Source organism: Carettochelys insculpta, chromosome 19, assembly GCF_033958435.1.
Source record: "Carettochelys insculpta isolate YL-2023 chromosome 19, ASM3395843v1, whole genome shotgun sequence".
Classification (NCBI taxonomy): Eukaryota; Metazoa; Chordata; order Testudines; family Carettochelyidae; genus Carettochelys; species Carettochelys insculpta.
The window spans coordinates 17,824,239-17,845,880 of record NC_134155.1 but is presented as its reverse complement, the minus strand read 5'-3'; the positions used below and the strand labels follow the sequence as shown (position 1 = coordinate 17,845,880).

General features: G+C 44.2%; 1 long non-coding RNA gene across 1 annotated transcript in view; it reads left to right on the top strand.

The window, feature by feature from the left end:
* LOC142023208 (uncharacterized) overlaps positions 1-21,116 on the top strand; it is a 287,115-nt gene extending 265,999 nt beyond the window's left edge. The window contains exon 6 of the long non-coding RNA XR_012648164.1: positions 21,062-21,116. This is a non-coding gene — a long non-coding RNA (uncharacterized LOC142023208). The remainder of the gene's footprint in view (positions 1-21,061) is intronic.
* The last annotated feature ends 526 nt before the right edge of the window (positions 21,117-21,642 follow it).

Here is a 21,642-nt window from a genome sequence, read left to right as displayed (position 1 = left end):
ACAAGTAAAAATGTTTCAATCATAGAACTGTCATCAACCTGAAGTAACCCACCCACACCACCTCAACAACATCAAATTCCTGCCCAGCCTCTTCTCTGCCTCTCGTTCCATGTGTGCCCTGTCTCTGCTTCTCTCCTTCCCTCCCAGCGCTTCCAGAGAGCCATGAATTGGCCCATTCATGCATGTCCTGGCTCCTCCCTCTCCTGCTCCGAGCTGGAAAACTGCAAATCAGCTGATCGGTGGCATTAAAAGGCTGGAGGAGAGGAGGAAGTGTTGGGACAGGGTGCAAAGCAGCTGATACATGGTGCTGAGGAAATGCTGGGAAGAAGTGGGACGAGTGGGCAAGTGTGGGGCCCCCAGCGCATGAGAAGCGTGGGGAAGGGAGGCAGAGAGGGGATGTGTGGGCTGTTCATGGAACCCCAAAGTGCTGCATGTGGCCTGCAGGCCACAGGTTGCCCACCACTGCAGTAGAGGCTCACGCATTTAGCTCCAGAGGGTGCAGCTTCTATCCCACCTGCAGATGACCAGGGTCTGTCAGTGTAAGACAGCTCTGTTATGCACCCAGAAAGTAAGAGAGGAGGGAGAAATAAGCCATCCCCACTCCGAAATTAGGAATGGAAGAGGAAACTCAAGGCTGCTCTTTCCCCCAGCAGAGAACACATGTGGGATAGATCTCTAGGCAGCTGGGAAGGTTGCAAGAAGGAGTGAGAAGAGGATAACTTCTCTCACCAACTGCGAACAGACACAGGACTTGGGATCAGGACAAAGAGAAGAAGGATGAGAGAACCCCTCAACCTTCTCCCAGAATGTAGGGGAGGGGAGGGGAGAGGAAGCCATAGGATGAAGGGAGTTGCCATATCATACTGGTTGTGCCCTGTACTGACACTGTGTCTCACTGTTCACCTCTGGTTGCAATGGCCAGACAAGAGGGGGCATGCTGAGAGGGGCACATTGCAGACAGCATGTTCTGTGGTGCCATTCAACAATAACACATCTCTTCTGCTCTTTGAGTGCCACTGACGAGAAAACAGTGGGGAAATTCTGCCCACCTATTAAAGACTGCCTGTCTCCTTTATCCGGTCACTTGCTCATTTAAACAGAAGTCTTTAAATACTCTTCCCCCAACCCCAAAGGTAAGAGGAATATGTTTTGGCATTCTAGTGATAAGCACTGGGCTTCTCAAAGGTGCCCGAGGGAATTAGATGCTGAAATCCCATTGAATTTCATATTTCCATCTCTCTATGTAAAGTTCCTTGCAATCCTGCACAAAACGGTGTCCTGTGGCAAATACCTCCCCTCTCACTAGAGACATGGAAGTAGAAGACTCTTCCTCCCAGAGGAAGCAGCAAATGGTGCAGATACTATTCTAGCCAACCTTCCCAAGGAGGAACCTGATCCTTTCCGCCCTGCAAGACCTCAGCAACCCATCTGAATTACGCCAGTGCAGCGCTCATACAAGTCAAAGGAAGATCAAGTCCTGAGCCAAATTTTTGCTCCTGAGTGGATACTTAAGACTCTAGTTAGGAAACTACTTCAGCACTTATCTGCCTAAAACAAGTATTTACATTAGGCATTTACACTGCAGTGTTTGACACATAGGTCTTGTCTACACACTACAGCAGTGTGTAACCAAAAGGTGTGAATTTTAACATGCAGGATTCTAATTCTAACATGGAGGTAGCTGGGTTGGGGATAGATTGCCTTAACTCTAATAAATCTTTATCAAACTAACCGGTGTAGTTTACTAAAGTAACTACCAAGATCAAGCTGTGCTGCACGCTAAGATAATGTCTACACAGCAAAGTTATTCTGAAATAACAGCTGTTATTTCGAAATCACTTTGTGAGCATTTATACCATGCACACATTATTTCAATAAATTCGACATAGCGGGTGCGTGATTTCAAATTTCATAAACCTCATTGCAGGAGGAATAATGCCCATTTTCAAATAGCTATTTCTAAATAGGCACTATTAAGACACGAAATAGCACTGTTTCGAAATAAGGTGTAGTGATACCCAATGGCACTATTTCAAAATAGGCTCCCTGTGTCTAGGCACACAGTTTTTAAATAGCTGGGTCCTATTTTGAAATGCATTCTTGTGTGTAGCTGTGCTGTTTCAAAATAAGCTGATATGGAATACCTCTTCCAGAATGGTTTATTTCAAAATGAAGCTGCTGTGCAGACACAGCCTTGCATTCTGATATTTAAACTTGTGCTTTGTTCCAAATATAGGAGCTGAATTTCTGTTGGGGTTGTATCTACTTTAGAGATACATAGACTAACTTTTACGGCTGGCTAGATTGCCATGTATCAATGTAACTTTCCTACATGACTGGAACTGGTTAGAAGAGAAGTTAACTGGCCTATACAGACCCTGCTGGCAGGCACTAAAAATTCCCTTGTGTGTGTGAATGCCCAAACAGTATCATCTTGTCAACAGAGCTGACAGCCACTGTGGGCCACTATGCAAGATGGGAGGGGTGCCCGGCTCTGTGCCCTATTGGGGGTGGAGTCAAGGAAAGAAGGGGCGGGCCTATGGCAGTCAGCCCTTAGTGCTGCCAGGACCGAGGTGCTGACCACCCCACTTCCCCACAGCTGCATTTCAAAGGGGCCTAGAGCTCAGCCTACCACCATTGCCAAAGAAACAGCTGCTGAAGCTCCAGGCCCCTATGCCCTCACTCCCTCACCACCATCAGCAGGCCTGCGTGCTGTCAGTGGGAATTTGGAACCCAACAGTCTTGGTGGATCTAGGACTTACCTTCCTAAGTCTTTCCCTTTCTCCCTCCTCCCTCTTCTGACATTGCCAGTTAGACTGTAGCAGTCACTGGAAATCACATTGGTAAGTTAATTGGTAAATCACTAGTCCACACTCCCAACTGTTCTGATACTGGGTAAAATGGATTCCTGTCTGATATGAATAGACATTGTAAATATTTGATCGGCACAGCTTCAGCTTGCAGTCTCTGCACCGGAGTCAGACGGAGAGTCTGCTGTCTTGCCTAGCATGGATATTGGTGGTGTTCTTGCAGACTCAGCACATTATGAAATCAAAATGCTGCGTCTTGTTCAACAGAGACCAGTTAAAAGGTTCCTGTTTCCTGTCGTTGTACATATTAATTCCATATCTCAATTCCTGGCAAAAGAGATCAACTGCCAAATTTTCTCTCTAACACCAGCCCCTGTCAACTAAATGACAGCAAACAGACCACAACTGTAACATCTTTCCATAGCTCACTAAAATGACTTCACAACATTCTTTGTTTTTACTGGTTTTTCATGCCACATCACTTTCATGCAATCATGGAAAATAGCCCCAAAAGAAGAAAAGAAAATTTCAGTGAAGGAACTAAACCTAGTGAAAGAAAAATTCCCTCCAGGTATTTACCCAGGCTGCCCCCCTTCCTACAATGAACAGCCATCAAAGCACTCACTGAGTTAGTGGTTGGATATTAAATTGGGAGAAACTATTTTCATCCTTGTTTTATTATTATTATTCACTCTTTCTATAACTCCTCCATGAAGTCTTTAGGGGTTCCATGCCAGTCCCAAGCCTGGATAAAGGAGGAGGGTTGGTCAGATGAGTGATGATGCGCTGGTCAAGAAAAAACAATGTGGATGAAATCTGATGCCAGTACGACTAACTGATAAAAGATGCTGGCTTGGATGTCACCTGGATAAATAAGGTCCACAGCACCAACTGAGTGATCAAGGTTGGGTCAATAAGTTGGGTACTGAAAGAAAATTACAACTCACACATATACTATCAATTGGAACGTAGACTGTCCAAACACTGTGGGTGACTGGAAAGTCAGAGCTGCTTTGAAAGGAGATGGCAAGATACTGATGAGATATACTTAGACTGGTGGAGATGCATTGGATGGCTTCCAGAGTGATGTACTACAATTGCTTTGCCGGTTTTCAGAAGGCATTAACAGTATAGATCAGAATGTGACTTGGGTGGTGTTGGAGTCATATGGAGTGGATAGCAGACTGATGCGGTTCTTGAACGCTATCAACAACAATGTGGAGGCAGCGGTGAGTAAGTGCAGAGAGTTGGGAAGCGGGTTTCGAATGAGTAGAGGTACGAGACAAGAAGATCTGATATTGCCAAATATCTTCATCACACACCTAGAGAGAGTGATGGAAAAGATCAAGGAAGAGGTAGAAGGGATATCTGTGCACAGGATGAGAATCAGCAAATTGAGGTTTGCAGATGAAATAGTTATCATTGCAGAAGATGCAAAGAAGCTAGCGAGAACGGTGCAAGTGCTAAACAAGGAAGGGAAGCAGTACGACCTGATTATGAACATCGATAAAACAAAAACAATGATATTTGGACACAAGGAAATAGGAAGGCAGATCAGTGTAGATGAGATTGAACTAGAAAATGTAGAGATGTTCACGTATCTGGGGAGCAACATGACATATGATCTAGTCTGTAAGAAGGAAAGAGTGTCTAGAATAGTGAGAGCAAGAGCGACTTTGAAGGCAATGGATAAGATCTGGAAAGCAAAATGATTAGCTTAGGAGTGAAGCTGAGTGTCTTGAAAAGGTGTGTATTCAGCAGCATGCTGTATGGATGAGAGACATGGGTGTTAATGAAAGATTCAAAGAGGAGGAGATTAGCATTTGAGAGGAGTTGTTATAGAGAGTTCCCGAGAAAAGGATGGATGCAGAAGGTCACCAATGAGAAATTATATTGGAAGATAAAGCTGAAGGAGAGCATACTGCAGAAGGTTATACAATGGAACTTACAGCTATTCGGGCATATCTGCAGAATGAACAATGAGCGAAAATCAAGACCCTGGTATTCGGCATAATGAACTGTTCAAATAGGAGAGGAACCCCACAGAGAATGGGTAGATGATATAGTAGATTGGTGCAGACCTAGGCTACAGAAACTAAGCCTCTCCACACTGGATAGGGAAAGCTGGAAGGACATAGTGAGGGAGCCATTGGACACCAACAGGTGCTGAGCCCATGGTTGTTGTTGTGGATGATGATGATGATGATGATGATTCTTTTAATGTTCACTTAGTGCTGGACACCAGATCAGTAGAGGAGCAGTACAGATTTTTTTTTGCCTTGCTTCTTTCCTCTCTTCGCCCTGAATCTGAGTGCAAAAACAATTACAGGTTCAGAGGGGCAGCTATGTTATCTGTATGTGCAAAAACAATGAGAATTCCTAAAAAACAGGTAATGAGAAAAGTAGGTCTCTTGCTCACCAAAGTACAAATATCAGCTGTTCACTTCAATTCCATTTACTTTTCATGGATAGGTGGTTACTGCAGAAAAACTCCTGTTTAATTTTGCATGCATCACTGAAGGAAGGGGTATTTATGATGAGCTCCATTATAAGATTCCAGCATCATCCTTTCAGTTTAGGAATGAGGTGTCTATTTAGTGATAACTCCACCATTGATGCATTGATGGCAACAGGAATCTTTTCAGTGTCTTCAGTGACCCGCCATTTAAGGCCTATGTGTACACAGACTGCTTCATAGGTTTTGTTTTAGCCCTTGAGAGAGGTAAATTTAACACATTGCATCCGCTTCCTGACTTCTCTAACATTCAGTAGCTGAACAATTGGAGTCAGGGCCTTAAATGATCATTTAAGGAACAAGCCAAACATAATCCCCCCAGTATAGACAGGATATGGATGCATTGGCATGGGTTCAGAGGAAGGCAACGAAAATGATTAGGGGGCTGGAGCACATGACCTGCAAGGACAGGCTGAGGGATTTGGGCTTATTGAGTTTGCAGAAGAGAAGACTGAGGGGCAATTTGATAGAAGCCTTCAGCTTCCTGAAGAGGGGTTCTAAAGAGGATGGAGAGAGGCTCTTCTCAATAGTGACAGATGGCAGACCAAGGAGCAATGGTCTCAAGCTACAGAGCGGGGGGTCTAGGCTGGATATTTGGAAAAGCTATGTCACCAGTAGGGTGGAGAAGCACCTCTGTGTTACCGACAGAGGTGGTGGAATATCCATCCTTAGAGGTTTTTAAATCCCTGAGTCACAAAGTCCTGGCAGAGGTCCAGGCTTGACAAATTCCTGACTGGGATGGTTTAGTTGTGGTTGGTCCTGCTTTAGGCAGGGGGACGGTCTCGATGGCCTCCTGAGGTCCCTTCCAGCCCTAGGATTCTATGATAATTGCTACTGTCCTCTCCATCATCCTTATAACACTGCTGCTCCATGAAAAAACCAGTATAACCTTATCTCCTTTCACCACATGCACACTGTGGCTCTTTACTCTTTACAGTGAGAGTCCCTCTGAATTAATACACAGCTAGTCAGAGTGGGGAGGTTACTTCTCATGAGAGGCGTTCCGGACACCCAGCTGGCAAGGTGTGTTTAACAGTATAACCACCAGATTTTTAATGGTGTGTAAATGGGTTTAATCATCCAAGCTAAGCGGTGCTAAGCAGAAGTTCAAGGTGATCCCAACAGCTCTTACACTACATCTGCATTTTTATCTTCCTTAGATTAATTCAGATTTTAATTGCACATATCACTGATTGAAGTACTAGAGAAGGGAGCATTTAAATTCCTTTGATCTCATGCTTTTGCTAACTCAGAGCAAGGTCAGCCAGTCGGCAGGCAGCCCTGCAATGTTGCTGGGTTTCTGGGGGACAAAGGGACAACAGGTGGGAAGGAGGGTATGCCAGATTACAAGTAGGTTCAGGTTGCACTGCTGGGACCTGACCTGTTCTGAATGAATTTGCTGGACCAGGAGAGGTCCTCTACCACCAGCCCCCAAGTGCCTGCTACAGGCACCGTCCTTCAGTTCCCTCCACTCCACTCTTTGCTCAGCTGCTGTGCCCTGGTTGGTCCAGGTTCTGACTCCTGCTGTGGGGCTCCAGCTATGGCCCTGGCCCTGTGCTACCACAGGACTGCCACAGGGACTTTGAACCCTGCCCCATGCTGCCATAGGCTGCCACAGTGTTCTGCCTCTGGTCTTGTGCTGCTCTGAGCTGGGCTGCCTATCTTGTGGCTGGCTGCCTGCCCTTAGGTTCCCAGGCTCTCTGGTCCAGGAGCATCCTGCTGGACCACAGATGTTGCCAGACCAGAGAGTGCTGGTTTTCAGAGGTGCAATCTGTAGTGTGTATTACCAGTAGAGCTGGCAGCAACACCTACATTAAAGCTGCCTAATGCTTTGTGTGTTAGCAGTGGCTTTTAGTTTTGCCAACACATTAATCATCATTGCTAGAACCTTGCAAAACATGAAAGGCTTTTGTTAAAAAAATCATTATATAGTGGCAAAGTAATACAAATCCTAAACTGTGCATCCTGTCAATCCAAACAACTTGTCTCCTATACTTGTTGAATGGGGACCTGCAACCCTTCTGCGTTTTTTTGGTAACATGAATTATGAAAAAACCTCTCATAGGAAGAGAGACTGAAAGACTGGGATTGATACCTTAGAACAGGGATGAATAAGCAGGGTTATTTTAAAGTGATACATCTCCATAATCCATTGGTCAAATGACTACAAATTTGGAACACTCGCCTTTGATAATGACTCCATGAGGCACACCAGATTTCAGGGCACTCTGAAGAATTCTGATGATTAGAGCACTTCGAAGGATTAGGCTTCTTAGAAAAAAAAAAACTAGTCTAAACCTTAATTATAGGACACCTGGTGTTTTGTTATAATAAACTAATTAATAGTCTAGTGAAGGGAGATTGGATGCTTCTGTATACAATGTGTAATTGGAGAGTGTAACTCGCTGCTACGGTAAGTTGATGAAGTCAAGAACTCAGCAAGATGCACGAGATACAGCTACAGCAGTGCTACCAGCCTCTGTGGGCCCAGGGACATGTTGCAGGTCCCAACTCCATGCCCCTGGAAGGGCAGAGCCTTGTGCAGAAGAAAGAGGGTGGAAGTCAGTCAGCCCTTAATGCTGCCCAGAGCATTGTGCTGCCCCCACCCTGCCAGCCCTCAGAAGCAACACGGAGCAGCAGAAACACTCCTATGGCATTTCAAAGGGGCCCTGTGCAGTTATTTACCTCTTATCCACACCTGCCAGTGGGCCTGCATGACCATCAAAGATATTCAGAGTTGCCATAATCAACCACAGCAGCTTTCCTCTGAAGTGATATTAAACCACGTAGTTCAAGCCAGTGTTTAACTAGGATGAGATTTATGATACATCTGTGCTACCCAGCAGATCAACTGGGTGAGGATCAATCTTCTGAGGTTCAGTTTTGCACATGTAGTGGAGATGTGTAAAATCGAACGCTCAGGGGTCAACAGTCAATCCCTGTTCTCCTCAATCTCGGTAGAAGTAGGGGACATGGATGGGCGAGTTTCTCACATTGGCCTCCCTCGGTGAGGACAGCCAGGTAGGTCAATTGTAGATACTTCTATTTGAGCTACACAATTGCTGTAGCTGGAATTGCATATTTCCAATTGACTTTGTCTAGTGTAGACCTGGCCTTACCGGCTGGGGAGGTAGAAGAAGCTCTTGTGCCATTCACTGACATCTGGTGCTAGTTACTGTCTGGAACAGGATACCAGACTTCATGAACAACTGTCCTGTTCAGGTCCAGCAATTCCTATATTCATATATTCCTCACTGGACACAACATCAGTGAGTGGGTTAGTGCAACCTATGAGTAAAGATTGTACCATCAGATCAATTTAAAACATCACACACACACGCATAACTCAAAAAAATAAACATTTCCTTCTGACCTCAGGCTTGGCCTACACTAGCCAGGTAAGTGGATTGTAGATATGCAATTCCAAAGACTGAAAGAACTGTGCTTGTTTAGTTTACAAAAGAGAAGAGAGAGGGGACATGGTAGTGTTTTTCAATTACCTCAAAGAGGGTTACAAGGAGGAGGGAGAAAAATTGTTCTCCTTGGCCTCTGAGGGTAGGAAAATGAGCAATGGGCTTACATTGCAGCAAGGCAGGTTTAGATTAGACATTAAGGAAAAATTCCTAACTGTCAGGGTGGTTAAACACTGAAAGAAGTTACCCAGGGAGGTTGTGGACTCTCCATTGCTGGAGATATTTAAGAGCAGGTTAGATAGATACCTACTGGGGAAGGTCTAGATGGTGTTTGGTCCTGACAAGAGGGCAGGGAACTGGACTTAAGTTCCCTTCCAATTCTAGTGTTTTGTGATTCTAGGTATGGCAATTGTGTAGCTATAATTGGTTTATCTGCAATCGATTTACCTGGCTGTCTTCAAAGAGGGAGATCAATGGGATAAACTCTCCCATCGATTTCCCTTACTCCTTGCAATATTGAGGAGTGCAAGGGTCAACTTCTGATCCAAGACCATTTGATTTTGTACATCTTTACCATGAGTACAAAATTGAACCCCAGAAGATTGACAGGGTTGATTGTCCATGTAGTCTAGATGTACCCTCAGTCTTATTTTTGAACAATAGCTGTCCCAGCTCTCCCCTCCCTCCAAACTGGGAAGGTGCTTTAGCTCAGCCCTGAACACTGACACAAGCACCGACACTGCCCAACTGGCGAATTCTGAATGCTTCTGCCATCAGCTACACTCTTACCTCAAAGAGATCTGCCTCCTGTGTCTCATGGAATGAAATGAGTCAGTGTTAATAAAATGTGCCCAGCATGACCCATGCCCTCTGCTAACTATCCCTGCAGGGGCCTGTTACAAAGTGGTCATGTGGTTGTTAGAACTGGCAGCCCTCAAGACCCTTCTTTTGACAAGAGTTCCTTGGGTCTTTGGTGGCTAATTCTGTCAGCTGTTGTTTCCTTCTTCCATTTCCTTCTGGAGTGTTTTTTCCCTTCCGCTTTCCTCCAAAACATTTTGTCCAGATTTAGATACATTTGCACATCCTCCCTTAATTTGATTAGTGACAGATGCTATTATCTGAGGAAATCTAAATTGCTTCTTCCTGTGCTAATGAACTACTGTACTATGTGTGCAGGGATTTGAGAACAAGATGGATTTATTAATGAGCTCCTAATTAAAGGGACTGTTCCAGAGTACTTGCTGTATTTATTTGAGAAGTAGGGTTGGGCTGGGATGAGCACTTCTCACTAACAAGAGACATTTATGTCTGTGCATTTATTTTTCATGAACTGCAAATATTTTCACTGCTATCTTGGAGTTCATTTTTAAATCTAAATATTCAGAGGTTACACAAGAAAGTAATTAAAATAGAACAATTAGAGAGCTCCAAATACTGTCATTATTGGGGTGGGAAGATGTGGAATGCTCTTGTTTCTCATCTATTGTATATCACTTCTTCCCAGTAGCTAACTGAGTATCTGAAGATTTCAATTTTACAGCTGGGTAAAATGAGGCACAAAAAGGAAGTGACTTGCCTAAGTCCACCCAGCATACCAGTAGCAGGGGTGGAGCCTGTGTTTCCTGAGTTTTAGTCTTGTTCTCACTGAAACATGCTGTCTTCTCTTCTAGGAAAGCCCTGAGAATGCCACTCAGGTTTTTCCACTCTATCCAAGGCCTTGAACCACCATAGCTGACCTCTCATTTGCCTGTACAAGCTTCTCTTCAAAATTCTCATCAACATTGTTCCCTTGCTGGCCAGAGAGGGCCAAATGAACAATGTCACTAGGTTCTTGTAATGGTGCCCAGCACTGCAGTATCTGAACATGCTACCTGATGACACACATGATTTAGAAAACTCTCTCTCTGATAACAGAAAGGCCAGGACACCTCTCCCTGTCCTGAGCCAACCCATTGTATTTGTAAAGACAAGCCATCTTGTGGGTCTTCATTTACTCCAGAAATAGTGTCTACAGCTGCATGGTTTGGAGGTGCATTTAGAAGGAACCAAGAGCAGGGATGGTCATAAAATGTATATACCCACATAGAATTGTATGCAAGTGTTCTAAGCAGCCTTGCCTCCCCATGGTCCAGGCCTAAACCTTTTGCTACCTCATTAGTTCCTGGTGCCCCTCAGAATGTAGCACCTGCCTTTGCTGGGGTCACAATTAAGAAAGCACCATGCTCAGCACTCCCAAGGCGACTCCAAAGGTTCATCTACGCTGGAGCTGTAGCACAGGAAAAATAGCAGCTGTAGACACAGCTACACAGCTAATGAGATGGGCTAACCACCCCCAAACGGTTTCAAATGGCTGCTCTGCTATTCGTCATGCACCAGCTCAGTCAGAACGAACGTGGGAATTTCTGTCTGAGCCGGGAATTATTTCTGCTGCTTCATTGTAGACATACCTGCACTGGCCTTTTGCAGTTCTGACTGCAGCCCTGCAGGACTCATTGCAATGCAGGGAGATGCAGTCTATCCAGTATATCTTAAACTTGGGACCAGATTTTAATGCCAGAAGCAGGCTGCTCTTCACTGCTCCAGACACCCTTGAGTGTCAGATAGAGGGATGTGCTACTGTCTCATTCCGACACCTCATAATTTTAACATTGGTATTGTGTGGCTTCTGAGGAGGAAGTATTGTGGGATAGAATTCTGAGCACTAGGAAAATACCTTCAGGGTATATTGACTTTGTAAACTCTAGCCAAAGCAGAGTCTATTGGATGGGGCAGAGGTGGAAAAAGAACACAAAAATGTTACTTGACAAACCGTGCAGCTGCTTTCACTTCTGGATACGTGAGTACAAACATGATGTGATGTGTGTGTACAGGCATACGCATATTTTGACTCAAGTAGTTTTCCAGAGGGGCACCAGTGACGTGTACTTAATTACATCCTCCCGACAAGCAGCTGTACTTTTACTAAAGTAACTTTTTGAGTATTTTTTCTATGTCTGGAGAGGATATAGGAAGGCACTCGTATTCCATAGACCTGCCGCTGGTCTTCTGTGTGACCTTCAGAAAGTCCCTTATTGTTTTCCGTGCCTCTTTTTCCTTTCATAACTTTTCTCTATCCTGTCCATTTCTCTTGTAAACCCACAGAAACGTCTCTCACTATAGGTTTGTACAGTGCCTAGCACAACAGAGCCACAGTCTTGGCTGGGACTCCCAGGCACTACTATATTACAGATAACTGATGTTAAGCATGGACCGTCACAGAAATGCTGTCCACTGCCTCTCAGAAGCACTTACTCTTCTAGTACCAGAACAGAGCCTTCACCCCCATAGCAGAGAGCCCCAGCTTGACCGTGTGCCAAATCTAATGTTACTCAGAGAGAGCACAGAAGAGGTGTATGCTAGCAGTAGACAGAGTAGACTCCCAGTGGCAATGAGTGGGCACTAGCAGCAGAGGGCGCTTTGCCATGGAAGAGTCTGTCTGGAGCACCTTGGCATGTAAGCGTAGGGCCACAATGTTCCAGAGCAACTGCTGATTTTGAGTGTCTTACCTGAGATACATTGAAGAGGTCTTGTTTACAGGGCCCAGGTGCTCAGGACTTTCTGAAAATTAAGACCTTTTACAATATTTCAAATTAAGCTCCACAAAATTGCTGGACCCTGTATAAAATGTTGGCCTAGAAGCCCATGAGCTGAGCCTAACTGAAGTACCAACAAACATACACGCTGAGAACGAACATGGAATCTGAAATGCCCTGGCAGGTTAGGGTAACTTAACCCAGCTTTGTGTACTCGGTAAAGAGTTAGAAACACAATTAAAAAGATCTCCAGGTGATATCCTTCTAAGCCTATTCCTAACATTTGTACACAGAACTGGCTTTCCAGGAGCCATATTAAAGTTGAAATGGTGGAAACTTGTCTCCTGCTACAGAATTCATGGAGGAATGTCTTGGGTGAGAATTAAATTGCAGTCTTCCAGTTCCCAGCCTGAGGCAGCACTGTATTTCAACCCACTGGAGAAATGTCCAAGGAGAAAACTATGAACACAGAAATGTCTCCTTCCCAAACTGATTGCACTGTGGACTCTCCAGATAGGCTTCAGTAAACAAGGGCAGCTTTCTCTTCACATTTATCTAATGGGCAAATTCTAGCAAGTTATCCAAGCAAAACTAGAGGAGTCCCTCTACTTGGACCCTTTATCACACTGATCATAATTGGATTGCACAGGTATGAAGGAGGTGAGAATTTGACTGAGCATCTCACGAGTGAAGCAGCTCACTGTATCATTAGTTAAAATGCTTTTAGGAGCAAGAGGTGGGTCCTTGCTAGTCACTGTGTGGGGTGTCTAGTAGGGAAGCCCAAGACAGACAGTGACGAACTAAAAGGCAGTCAGGTTTTTGACTCTGCTAGGGAGATAGCTTATAGAAAAGCCAGTGACTACAGCAGAGGAAAAGAGTCTGTCTCTCCTTTCCATGTTCCATGGAGGTACTTCACACAGGAACTTACTCAGCTACCTCCCTGTAGGAGCACAGAATCACATGAATTTTCTTTCTTGAACTCTTTTGCACTGATGCATCCGCTGCGTAAGCTCCAGATTGAACCTCTCTAGTTCAGCACTCTTTTGATTCCACCAGCATGATTTTAGTGAGCCACATGACCACTTGTCATGGGCGTGGTCAAGTTTTCCACAGTCCCATAACATTTGTTTATAACCACCAGTCCTGGCTCTCAGTGTTTTGTGATGTTATTTAGTTCTAATTTACCCCTAAACATCTTCTAAGAGCCCAGTAAGCAGCGGAAATGTTGGTAGTGCTGCTAGATAATATCAGCCACTGTGGTCTGGCAAATCCTTTCATTCAGCACAGGTCAAATCCTGAGGATGCCAGACTAGAGACGTACAACCTGTAATAGGCTGTGTCTACACTTGCATTCCTCTTTTGAAAGATGAGTGCAGATGAGGGAAATCAAAAATGCAAATGAGGTGCAGATTTACATATCTGGCACCTCATTTTCAGATTCTCCTGTTGAAAGAAAAAAAGCAGTGTAGACATGACTCTTTCAAAATTAAATCCCATCTTCGATAAAAACCCTTCTTCCTAAAAAAAAAAAAAAAAAAGGTAGGAGGAAGGGTTCTTTCAAAGATGGGGTTTACTTTCAAAAGAGCCATGCTCAAAACTGCTTTTTTGCTTTAGAAAGAAGCTCTTCTGAAAGGAGAATATGCAAATGAGGTGCCAGATATGTAAATCTGCACCTCTTTTGCATTTTTGATTTCCCTCATTTGTGTGTCTCTTTAGAGAGAGGAATGCAAGTGTAGATGCAGCCACAGTGTTTAGGAAATGTGTAGCTGGAAATTCAAACTGTTTCTCCCCACCAAAGATGAAGATCTCAAAGTAAATAGTGTTCATTTGTACACTTCTCAGGTATACCTCCAAATCAAAGTGAGTCTTCCATTCACTTCTGGGGTAACCATTCTGTCATTAGTAGATTTCCAGGTCAACAGACAGGACAGAAAGAAAAACAGACAAACAGACAGACAGACAGACAGACAGACAGACAATCTCCTCCTCTTCTTAATGAACTATTCTCACTGTGTTCACAGTTTCTTCTTCCTCCCTTATAATATCCTTTTCTAAGCGGATCATCCATCACCATAAAAATCACTCATTCTTTTAATATAATTGCTGTTAATTAGGTTGGCATGGACTAACAAGCTGTTGATTCACATTCATGGATACCGTAAACAACTTTTGATTTTTTTTCCAATACCTACACTTAGGCCTGCTAACTAGATTTAGAACATTAGCCAACTGTGTGTGTTGAACGTACTCCTGTCTTATTACCGGGGCACTTCCAACCATTTTCTACAAGGTTATTTTACAGTGCACATGCATATAGCAAGAAAGAGAGCATTACTCTGAGTAATCATCTGAGATGCTCCTGATTTTTGCATGCTGTTCAAAAGACAGCAAGTTCTCCCTGCAGGTCAGGGATGAGGTACAGCTCTGCTGCAAGGGAAAACTAGGGAAGCAGCTGTGATTTGGAGTCATAATTTCTTAATGGCTCCCTCTGCAAGCCAAGGGTGAAGTAATCTGCTTCTGGTCCCAGACTACTTCCTCTCCCATCCTAGTTCAGCAGACCTGATTGGATTTGATGGAGACAAAGTCAAGGCACTGTCTGTTCTCCACCCTTCTCAGGAGCGTACAGCCTTGGGAACCTTACTCGCTCCTCTTCAAGTACTTGGGTGAAGAAGAAAAGACATGCTGGGGAGCCAAACATGCCTCATTTCTGGGTATGATAACATAGGACAACTGACAGTCTAGCTGACTGGTTCACAATGGCAGTAGTGGAGCCAGCTGGATGATTTCCAATCATAAACTGGAAAGAAAGGATTTTTCACACACCTCTGTTGGGCAGCTACATTCTTAGCAGATCTGGCTAAGAAAAAAGAAATGGTTCACAAATTACTAATTCACTTTGGGTGCGTCTACACTTGCTTTCCTGTTTTGAAAGAGGTAAGCAAATGAGGGAAATTGAAAATGCAAATGAAGTGCATATTTGCATATTTTGCACCTCATTTGTATATTCTTATTTCAAAAGAGCTTCTTTCGAAAGAAGAAAACCAGTGTAGACGCTGCTGTTTCGAAAGTAAACCCCATCTTCGAAAGAATCCTTCCCTTTCTTTAATGAGAAGGACTCTTTCGAAGATGGGGTTTACTTTTGAAAGAGCAGCATCTACACTGGTTTTCTTCTTATGAAAGAAGCTCTTTTGAAATAAGAATATGCAAATAAGGTTCCAATATGCAAATATTAGCCTCATTTGCCTTTCAATTTCCCTCATTTGCATACCTCTTTCGAAAGAGGAATGCACGTGTAGACACACCCTTGTTGTCCCAGGAAAAAAATGACAAGTTCTTATTTAACAGTATTTGGCCATCTAGTTGTGCTTGTCAAATGGCAGACAAGTTGATGCATGGGAAAAGTCTCAAAACCAAACAGGAAAAACTCCCCAAAATTTAGATCACCCAACTGCTGTGGGCACTAATTTGAATCACTACCCAATTAACTATGGTTATATCCCCAGACTTTGATATATGAATTGTGAATTACTGTAATTAGACAAGTGAGGTGGGGGGTGACCCCATGGTTGGAGCCCTAGCCTGGCACTTAGGAGAGATGGATTCAATTCACTGTACAGCTCCAGACTTCCTACAGGACACATAGCCTCTCTTGGTCTCAGTTTCCCACCTGTATAATGGGGACTATACCATCGCCCTGTCTTATGGGGGGAAGGGTGGTGTTTGAGAGGACAGATACTTTAAGAGTGTAAGATGCTGTAAAAAGAGACTCTTTGGGACATCTTCCTACATGGGTTGGGGCTCCTGGCCACACCCAATTGAAGGACTGGCTTAGACTAGGGTTCAGGCACTAGGTCCTTGCAGTGTGCCCCCTCCTTACTGCAGATCTGCTTCCTTTATTTACAGGGGATGAGGGGGCAAAAGCAAAAGTGCAGATAACAAAACACAAGGCCCTCCCAAGGTCATGAGTATGCAAAAGAGTCAGTGGCAGCATCTTAGTACAGGGGTGCCTAGGTAGCAGCTTTATGGCAGTCCTTGCTGCCAGATAGCTGAACTGGTCTCCCCCTTTTGGGGCTTGCTCCTGGGGTGAACTGGCTCCTGGAAGAGCCGGGGTAGGTGAGCTCTGGTGTGGCTGGTTCCTCCTGCTATTTCAGGTGTCACTTTCTTCTGACAGCTTCCACCCTTGGTGAGTGCAGCTTTTTCCTCTTAAAGCCCTCTTCCCTAAAACTGGCAGCCCCGAGCAACCTCAGCACAGCGAGCCTCCATAGCCCCCTCCCTGTCAGGGCAGGATCTCAGGTAATGCCAGTACCTTAGACAGACAACTAACATTCTTTTACATTCCTGTCAACTATAAGCATAAGGCAGTGGAAACAAAAACACTTCTATCGATAACAAATTCAAATGGTCTTTTGCATCACGTGCTACTTGGTGAAAAAGGATCTGAGCATTAGACTTTAAAGTATGTTGTGCAGCATTCCATGTAATTCAGTCTGTGTTGAGAGGCACGTGTAATGAAATTTTTATTTTAAAAAAAGCTTTTGTGAGACTATGACATATCTATTAGGAAAAACAATAAGGAGTCCTGTAGCACTTTGGAGACTAGTGGATTTATTAGGGCTTAAGCTTTTGTGGGTGAAACCCACTTCATCAGAGGGACTGGAGTGGAAATACTAAGGCAGGTAGAGATGTAAGAAAATTGCTACAAAAAGAAGAAGTTACTATTCATTGTAAATAAGGTAAACAGTCAGGGTGATTGAGGCCTTCTACATCATTCTATGCAAACTTCAAAACTTGATTACAATGGGAAACAGCTGAATTGGAGCTTATTTGCAAATTCGTTACCATATAATTAGACCTCAATACAGATCTTAATTCATTAACATTCTAAATAGGCAAACTTCCCCTGTATGGACATCTTCCCATCAGCTACACTGAATGGCTGCAATCCCCCTGATTGATCACTCTAATTTACCATGGATAGAAACTTTTTTCTTTTGCAGTAATTCTTAAATCTATACCTGCCTTTTAGTTCTCTATTCTTCTGCCAGTGGACTGCAACTTGCAATTACCTTTACACAAATTTAACCTAAGTGTGCGGGTAGTACCAATGAATTTAATGGCTGAGGCATCTGAAGGACCAGAGACAACTAAATTACCAGAAGCAAGATCAAAGTGGATGAGAATGAAACTATTTTACATTTAGGGAATCTAATAGAACGGGTCACCACTGAAATGTGAAAAAAAGAGAAAACAAAACACGGGCTTGCTATTACTAACTGCAAAATGTAAAAATGACACCTTCAAGAGCAGAGCATTGATATTATTCACAGTCAGCGCAATACATATCCACAGCTAATTACAGACTATACATGCAAATGAAAGTAATGATGATCATAATTACTTTGCACTTACATACTGTAGCAATTTCCATCGAAGGACCTCAAAGTCTTTACAAACATTAATTAAGCCTCACAACACCCTGGTGAGCTAGGTAAGCATCATTATCTTTTAAACATAGGTAAACTGAGGTTTTGAGAAGCTAAGTGATTTGCTCACAGTCAGAAATTGAGCTGATGGCAAAGGAAGGAGCAGAATCCAGCAACCCTGACCAGCCGTTCATCTAATGTTATCCATCCATGGGCAAAATAAATTTTGTAATGTGCATCAAGGCATGTGTAGATGTGCACCACCTATAGAAATACTGTGGGTGGCTGTGGATGCTCTGCTAATCAGCTGGGTGGCACCTGAATCTCTCCTGGGCGGCCACCTAAGCACTCAGCTTACATGGAACCCTGATGCTGAGCCTATATTGGCTATTGCTATACCACACTGCCTTTGCACAAGCTGTACTATACTGTCCCTCAGGGGATGACAGGGCACAGAGTGGTTGGTAGAGTGAAGGTCAGGATCTTGGATAAAGGAAAGAGGTTGGAGGCTGGAAATAAACACGTTTAATTTAAGTTGCAGTGACTGTTTTGCTTCTCCACAGGGTGCAGCAGCAGTGCATGTCAGTGCAGTCTGGATTCTGCTGGGTTCCCTGTCACAGGCTAATGAGTCAAAGCTGACCCAGATCGTGTTCATTAACAGAGTCCCCTTTCAAAGAGTACTACATTCATGCGTAGCTGGGGACTTTCGCTGCATGCCAGACTGGTCTACCCAGTTAATGTGCAACAGGTTGGTGCACCTTAGAATTCACACTCCACTAATTTGCACTGCTGTACCATGTAGCCTAGCCCTTACCTAACTTCATTAGAATGAAGAACTTCCCCGTATTGCTAACTTCTAACTTGCCAAGAGTCAGGCCCTAATCATCAAGAGATTGTCTTAACAACTGTGATCTTTTAAAAGTAGGGGATGCTTTTTATTTGCCTTAGATGTTTTGAGTCTTTATTGTTTATATTTTCAAGCCTTTCTCCTGCCACCATGAGCGTTCAAAACTTTGTTTTGTGATGAACACGGAGAATCTCATGTCATCTCTTCACTCTGTGGGATGGGGCTTTAAGGAAGACAGAAAAATATTATTAGACTCATAATCAGGGGTGAACGTAATTTAAGATTCCTACAGGTGCTGCCGTATCACACCTGCCAAAGTGGATGGGCTGAGGGCAGGGAGTTTGGGGGCTGTGATACAACAGTACCTGTGAGAGATGTAAGTGTGGGGGTGGAATGCGGAGGGTTTCAGGGCAGGGAGTTAGTGAGCATTGGGTTTCAGGGAAAAAGGCTGGGGATGTGTGTAATGCAGGAGCATGGTTGGGAGGCTCAGAAAACAGGGCAGGGGGCACAGTGTGGGGGATCTGAGCAGGGGGGTGTGGGGTGCGTGAGTCAGGGTAGGGTCCTTGGGTGTGGGAGGTGCGGGGCTGAGGGGGTTCAGGAGTCAGAGCAGGTTGCTGGGCATGGGGGGAGCTTAGAGCAGGGAGCAGGGGTGGGGGGGTTCAGGATCCAGGGATGAGGGCTGGGCATATGCAGAAGCAGGGCTCAGGGCAGAGGCTAGTGTGTAAGGATGAGTGCGGGGGTGGGGACAAGGGCACCATCTCAGAAAGGTGGGAGGTGCAACCATGCTTACCAGGATACTGCTGCTTTTCTTCCCCTCCCCCCAACTATGAGGGCGGGAGGGAAAGTGCAGAGCTTCTGCGGAGTACCCGCTGCCCCGTGTGCCAGGACTGAGAGGAATGCAGCAAGCTGTGTCCTTTCCCTTCGCTCTCTGATTGCCAGGAGAAGGTGGAAGAACAGCAGCAGTGTCCTGGCGTGGGCAACTGCAGCCTCCATCCTTGGCCCACCCTCCCAAAGTGAAGCTGGGTGAGTGGGCGGGAGGCAGTCCCAACTCAGTGGGGGAGAGGTTTTGCCACCCCAGCAGCCTCCTTCCCCTGCATGGCTGCCTTCTGCTTACTACAGCTGCCCCTTGTCCTACAGCTGAGCACCCCTGCCAGCCAGCTCCGTCTCACCAGAGTGGCACACTGGGGTACACTGGCTTACATTCACCTCTGCTCACAACACCAATTTCATGTTCAAGGCATTTTCTATGTCAGTTAAAATGTAAAGTAACAAAGGTGCCGGGGATGGCACGCCACCACCTAGAATGAAAAGCTGTCCGTCAGATTCAGGATTTACGGTTTGGCACAATGGTTCTCAGCACCCCTACTGTATACATTGTTGCAGTCCCCTGGCAGGTGAGGCATCTAAGCTGCATGGAAGCCAATGTCTGAATGTGAGTCTTTGTTATGACGATAGTATTTCGTTCTGTGTTTGTACAGAACGTAGCGTAATGAGCTCCTTCCACCTTCCACAGTTCAAATAACAAGTACAGCAATAATAATATGGAAAGTAATAACATTCAAACAGCTAGAACAGATTACTCATCCTTTTTGGCTTCATATTCTGCGGCTAAGGGTGATAGGTGAATGGATTTTAGAGATGCTTCAAGCAGAACATTTGGCAATGCAAAAGGATCAATAACTCGGGGCAATCCCCTGTTATTTCTTAATTACAGTTATTTGCATCCTGGTGACTCCCACAATACTCTAGGTACTGGCCACACACACATTTCTCTTGGCTGTTGTGCATTCATCATTGTTTAGTGCCATAACATATCACAAACATGAATTTCAAGCCTGCCAACTTCAGACTCTTGTAAAGGGTACATTTCTATAGACTTACACAATAGGACTAATTGCATGGGCTTGGAATATGCGCTGGAGGTCGTTTGATTACTAGCTGTTTTGTATCATGAAAGTGCACATTAATTATTTAAGAGATGGACTTATAATTATTGTAAGCCCTAAGTAATTACCTATAATTTTGGCAAGTGTTAGAAAAACTGATAATCTAGCAAATTCAGGTTCTAGTCATTAGTAAGCTGATAATTACATTTAAATTGCAAAATGAGAATTATGCAATTTATCTCCACAATAATGCATAAACATTACTATGATTGTAGGTTTTAATGGACTATATTATTATTAAAAAAAAAGCAAAGCAGTGATGGGCAGTGAGGGACAATTTGAGTTCATTGCTGTTATTTTATGCTACAATTGCTTATCAGCGATTGCACTGTGCTAGTTCATCGCTCCCAAGATTGCTATAGGATAAGCCCATTTCTTTCCTCAAATGAATAAACTCTATTGGACAACAATATTATTTACAAAAGAGCCAGTAAAATTAAATGTCTAATTTTGCGTACGTGTAGGAGTAACTACTGCAGAGGGCTATGGGGAAATTGTTATCTTAATAGGTATATTTTGTCTTTCCCTCTCACAGGCACTGAGCATGGTTGAAAAGATGAACTCCTGGGTCACCCTGTTTGGATCAGGCTCATCTTTTTGCTCTGTATTTTGTACAGCCCCTGGCACAACTGGAACAGCCTTCTAAAGGGAGTAGGAAAAAGCCACCTAACAAAATGGAGCTTGAAAAATATATGACTGGGATTATATTACAGGGCTGTCTGCTTTGCACGGAGTGAACTCAGTAACCCCGGGTAACCAGTCCTATGTCAGATATTCCTATGAAACAGGGTGCCTCAGCATGACTGCAATACAAATAAATACTATGAGCAATTAAGACCAATGCCACCAAATGGTGCAGATGCAAAGAGGCTTGCAGATTTTCCATTCAGTGGGTTTCTTGGACATTCTGAACCAATTCCTTGTCCCACTAGCTTCAATGGCAGAATTTCCATGGGCATACGTTACTCACTGCATAAAGAGTGCTGGTCAGAAAATCAGGAAAAAAGTCACTCTAGTGATTAGAATCTATAGGATTGTTCGTCATCCAGGCATACACAGTATCCAACAGTAAATGCAAATCTCTAAAGTTAAACATATTCTGTGTGTGTGCCCTGC